The following is a 6,168-nucleotide window of genomic DNA, read 5'->3' on the forward strand; positions in this document are numbered from 1 at the left end:
GGTGAGGAGGTTTTGAGCAGCCAAGCCACACGTCGAGCTGGAAGTGGGGGGCCTAGGGGGTCAGTAACCCTGGATCCTCTTTGTCATGGGGCCCCCCACAGGAGCTGCTGCATGGGGACGAGCTTTGCTTCCCAAGCTCTGCTGCTATCAGCAACACTCAGCTCTCACTCCCCTACTCCGGCGGCGCCGATGACAAGCAGACACTGGTGCTGTTCATCTGAAGGTCGGTGACAGGGAGAGGCAGGCTGGACTGACTGACTATGCTAGGATCTAACATAGTAACATAGTATCTAAGGTTGAAAAAAGACAATTGTCCATCGAGTTCAACCTATTTGTGGTCTCCTATGCACAATTTTTTTGTAGAAAATTTTGACTGAAGTTGATGACTGCCGTTACGTTTTACCCCTCTTTTTATAATAACCATAGTGCGTGACTATGCCCCGTAACCCTGGATATCCTTATCCATTAGGAATTTATCTAACCCATTCTTAAAGGTGTTGACTGAGTCCGCCATTACAACTCTCTCAGGCAGGGAATTCCAAACACGTATCGTCCTTACCGTAAAAAAGCCTTTACGCCGTATTGTGTGGAATCTCCTCTAACCTGAGCGAGTGTCCACGAGTTCTCTGTGTTGATCTAATCAAAAACAGGTCCTGCGCAAGATCTGTATAATGTCCCCTTATATATTTGTAACTGTTGATCATGTCCCCTCTTAATCTCCTCTTTTCCAGTGTAAACATGCCTAGTCTTGCAAGCCTTTCCTCGTATTCCAGCATCTCCATACCCTTAATTAGTTTGGTCGCCCGCCTTTGAACCTTTTCTAGCTCCAGGATATCCTTTTTGTAGTAAGGTGCCCAGAATTGTACACAGTATTCAAGGTGTGGCCTCACAAGTGATTTATATAAAGGGAGTATAATACTCTCGTCCCTAGCATCAATTCCCCGTTTTATGCATGCTAATATCTTATTAGCCTTCTTTGCTGCAGTCCTACTTTGGGTACTACTGCTTAGCTTGCTATCTATGAGGACACCTAAGTCCTTTTCCAGTACAGAATCCCCTAATTTTACCCCATTTAGTAGGTAGGTGTTATTTTTGTTCTGGAGGACTAAGCAGAACGCAGCCCACTCCAATCAGCAGCAGTCTGTGTCACTTAATATATTTCACAAAGTGTGGAGGGTGAGAAAATATTACATATGGAGGAGCAGGAAGAGGAGGCACACATACAGCGGGTGCCGCAACACCAGGGGGGCAGTGCTTATATGAGGTGCCTCTCTTAGGTGCCCCGGGCCTCCCAAAGGCTTAATCCAGCCCTACTCCTGACCCCTGGCCAACATTTCTGTGTGACCATATCATACAGCCCACAAAGAACCTTTGCAAGCTGGTGGACCTTTAGGCAATAGATAACACCTATCCTACCAGGACTGGAGTCCAGTGCCTGGACAAAGAGGGTGGCCCGGCAGCAGATCATGGAACAACAGCCAGCCATGGAGAGACAGCAGCAGCATTTCGAATTTGATACTGGCCACTAGCTAGCTACAATAGTCCATAGGCAACTATGGGCTAGTGCCTGTAAATCTGACTTTATAGCAGCCCCCCACAGAAATGGGGACAGATATCGGTGGAGGGGGGGAGAAAGGGAGTAGTTGTCCAAAGCGACCAATCAGCTTCTGTTATTTCAAAAACTGTGCTAGATAAATGATAGAAGCTGAGTGATTCTTCTTCATTTTATCCCTCTCAAAGGAGCCTATGTAAATAACAAAGGAAGAAAGCAGGGGGGCAAACGCAGTATTTACTTAGGGGGGTTTCCGTGGGGGTGTGTGTGTGTATATATATATATATATATATATATAGATATTATATAAATATACACACACACACACACACATCTATATCTATATACACACAAGTCTGTTTGGACCGGCACTCCCCCATATAGCTCACAGTGCTCTGGTGCCCTCTTGGATAAGGATGGATAAGTTGAACATATGAAGCGGCACTCCGAGTCTGTCAAATTCAAATGTATTTCACTCAAAGTGATCCAACGTTTCGGGGTCTATGCGCCCCTTTGTCAAGGTGAACAATACCACATAGTCTCAAACACATACCTTATAAACTGAAGAAACCCGCCAGTGTCGCGTTCAAGCCCGCATGCAGTCCGTCCTCACTTCCGGCTCCTCTAACCGACGTCATACACAGCGCGTCCCGCGTGTGTATTGTAGCCATGGCAACCCGATGCTCTAGCCGGCCGGTCTACGGCGCTATTAAAAACAAATTAAAAAAGTGCATAGTCCTACACAGACAGAACCCAATCACCACATACTAGAATAGAAACTGCGTTACACTCATTGTATCAAGGTGATAGCTGAAAGCACACGTATATAAGCAGCACAACAAAATTAGTATCCCCAATGCCTGTCAATCTAATACCCTATAGCAATTAACGCTGGGCAATATTGCTGACTTTATGATACCCCATGGTGGGCCCTCTAAACTATACCCAAATTAAAGCCTTCAATTACCACCTCAATAGAATACAGCGGCCCCTAACTTAAATTCCTAATACATACAAGGGACTATCAATGATCATTTAATACTAAATTGTGAAAGAGCTTCCATTATGCTAAATACAGATGAAACTTATTTAAAAATATTCCAACTAAGTTTCTCATTTAGTCCATGCGGATTCGTTGTGTTCAATTCAAAGATCCACTTGGCTTCAAGTTGTAGGAGCTTACTGTCCCTATCTCCTCCTCTGATATGTTTAGGGACGTGATCAATGATAATATGGCGAAGGTTATTCATGGTATGCTTTGCAACTGCAAAATGTCTTGCCACTGGCTGCTCTGATTCTTTACCTGCCAGCGCTTGCTTGATGGCCGAGCGGTGCAGTGCCATCCTCTCCCTTAATGTTCTCACTGACTTGCCCACGTAATGAAGTCCACATGGACACTTTATAAGGTACACTATATGTGTGGTTGTACAGGTAAGGACAAAGTTGATCTTGTAAGTTTTGTCCCGATGTGGGTTATCAAACTTTGAGCCAGTTATCATATTTTCACAAGTTGTACACTTGATACATTTGTAACAACCAGGCAGCCTACCCAGGAAAGCTGTGGAGGTCAATTTCTGTTGCTGCATTGCTACCTGGAACCCAGTGATATCTGAGTGTACCACTACATTCTTGATGTTTTTACCTCTTGAGAAACACATCATTGGACGTGTTTCTTTAAAAACTGGCAGTGATTGATCAGAGGCTACAATGGGCCATAAGGCCCTTGTTGCTCTTTGCACCACAGGACTCGTGTTAAATTTAGAAATGAAAGGAATAACGGGCTTTCGTTGGCGATCATTTGGAAAGAGGAGGGATTCTCTAGATAATTGCATCACATCCTGCTTATGTTTAATGAGAAGATGCCGGCTATACCCCCGCTCTAAGAATTTCGATACCATGTTGTCTAGCTCCGCCTCCAACATATTGCGGTCACTAATGAGGCGAGAAACCCTAATCATCTGGGAACGAGGAAGTCCATCTTTGAGAGCCTTAGGATGATGACTATTGGCCCTCAACAGGGTGTTCCTATCAGTAGGCTTGTTGTACACTCCTGTGTGCAGTACGCCCCCTCTGATGGTGATTTGGACATCAATGTAATGTACGTGGACGTGCTCCCCTTTTGTTTTGTCTTTTTCACTTTATGGGAGCCCCTGCGGCTTGGCCGAGCGGCGTCCGCGGGACTTCCGGCCCGTGGAACGCATCCATTTCCGGTCGCTGGAACGCGGAAGTGGCGTTGGCAGCGGCCGCGAATGCAGCCAATATTGTACTTTTGAGCTACATGTGATGATTTTGGCCACTGAAATCAGTAGCGCTGGGTATATCTAATGGTTTGATATCTAAGTAACACTCTTTTTTCTTATGGGGTTAACGTTTAGCACACATATAGTTACATCTCAGGGTTAAGTGGCATTTCCTGTCCCATTGTGTTAAATAGCATGCAGCTGCTGATGTGCAGCATGCAGCTATCATCAGATACTAAACAGCAGAGTGGTGAGTGGACTGGCCGGTGTGGACCCCAATGGTAGGAATATCTTATCTAGTTTGGATTATTTTATATATCTTGTTTGTGTTTTAAATTGCAGACCTTGCTGCTGAAAACTATATGGCCTTTGCTGATTGATCTGTAGCTGCCTAGTGCAGTGCCGTAACTAGGCATTTTAGTGCTGTGTGCAAGAAATGACATTGGCGCCCCCCATGTAAGATAGGGGCAGTGCGCGCCGTAGGCGCGCAAAAAATATATAGGGGCGTGGCTTCATGGGGAAGGGGCGTGGCCACAAAATAATAGCACTTCATACAACGGTGCACAGTAGTCTACATTATTCAAATTACGCTGCACAGTAGCGCCACTACACCAGGTAGAGCCCCTTTTATACATTACAGCAGACAGCGTCCCCCTTTTTACACATTACAGCAGACAGTCTCCCTTTTAACACATTGCAGCAGCCAGTCCCCCTTTTTACACATTGCGGCAGACAGCGTCCCCTTTTTTACACATTACAGCAGACAGCGTCCCCTTTTTTAACATTACGGCAGACAGCGTCCCCTTTTTACACATTACAGCAGACAGCGTCCCCGTTTTTACACATTACGGCAGATGGTGTCCCCCTTCATACACATTGCGGCAGCCAGTCCCCCTTTTTACACATTACGGCAGCCAGTCCCCCTTTTTACACATTGCAGCAGACAGTCCCCCTTTTTACACATTGCGGCAGCCAGTCCCCATTTTTACACATTGCGGCAGCCAGTCCCCCTTTTTACACATTGCGGCAGCCAGTCCCCCTTTTTACACATTGCGGCAGCCAGTCCCCCTTTTTACACATTGCGGCAGCCAGGCTCCCTTTTTACACATTGCGGCAGCCAGGCCCCCTTTTTACACATTGCGGCAGCCAGGCCCCCTTTTTACACATTGCGGCAGCCAGTCCCCCTTTTTACACATTGCAGCAGCCAGGCCCCCTTTTTACACATTATGGCAGACAGTGTCCCCCAGAGAGAGAGAGAGAGAGAGAGAGAAGGAGAGATACATACTTACCATCTCCCCGCTGACAGGCTCCTCTTGCAGCTCCCTCGGTGCAGGCAGGTGAGAAGGAGGAGGAGGGAGGGGGACTGGAGCCGCAGCAGCGCTATTTCATTGGTAGTAAGCGCCGCTGCAGCATCCCCCTCTCCTTCCGTATTGGCTGCCTGGCGCTGCTGTGGATGCTGGGATGGAGGAACCGCATCCCAGCATCCACAGCAGCGCCGGGCAGCCAATACGGAAGGAGAGGGGGATGCTGCAGCGGCGCTTACTACCAATGAAATAGCGCTGCTGCGGCTCCAGTCCCCCTCCCTCCTCCTCCTTCTCACCTGCCCGGCGCTGTAGCTCTCATCCCCAGCGCGGCGGCGGCGCACGGCGCAGACTTCAGAGGCATGTAATGAGTCAATTTGACTCATTACATGCCGCTGGCCGTGCGCCCTCAGGGCAACTGCGCTGTGTGCCAAGCCCACTTGGCACACACGTAGTTACGGCCCTGGCCTAGTGTTACTTTTTAATTATCCAGGTATGACTTCTATATGGTATATTAGGTCCTATTATACACTGGTGAGGGTCAGTGTTTTAATAAGCTTTACAATTTTCTTTTATAGTAGTCCTGTGTTCCAGGAGCTATCATTTGACTCATTGGGGTATTTTTACAAAGATTCGTGTTTTGGCCGTTTTGAAGGGTGTTTGAACTGGAATGGTATCGGGTGCATTTTACTGCAACTTTTTGAATCCTGATACGATCATTCACTAAGCTGCCGAGTTTTGCACATTCGTTTTTTCCGATGTCGATGTAATTCGTAATATCAGGCAGTGTTTTACGGGAGTGATGAGTAAAACACTGCCTGACAAAACACAAGGAATCCCGGACGGATCTGTGAGATCCGTGCAGGGCTTCATTGTGTACCTTAAAAAGTTGATTAAAGTCTAAAAAAATCTGAAAAAAATTGCGTGGGGTCCCCCCTCCTAAGCATAACCAGCCTCGGGCTCTTTGAGCCGGTCCTGGTTGAAAAAATATGGGGGGGGGGAAATGACACATTGTATCCAATGGTGGGAACTTTGCGGTCAGCGTTGAGGTTACTTTCGGTCAACCGCTGACCGC

The sequence above is a fragment of the Pseudophryne corroboree genome, chromosome 2 (genome assembly GCF_028390025.1).
Source record: "Pseudophryne corroboree isolate aPseCor3 chromosome 2, aPseCor3.hap2, whole genome shotgun sequence".
In the NCBI taxonomy this organism is placed as follows: Eukaryota; Metazoa; Chordata; class Amphibia; order Anura; family Myobatrachidae; genus Pseudophryne; species Pseudophryne corroboree.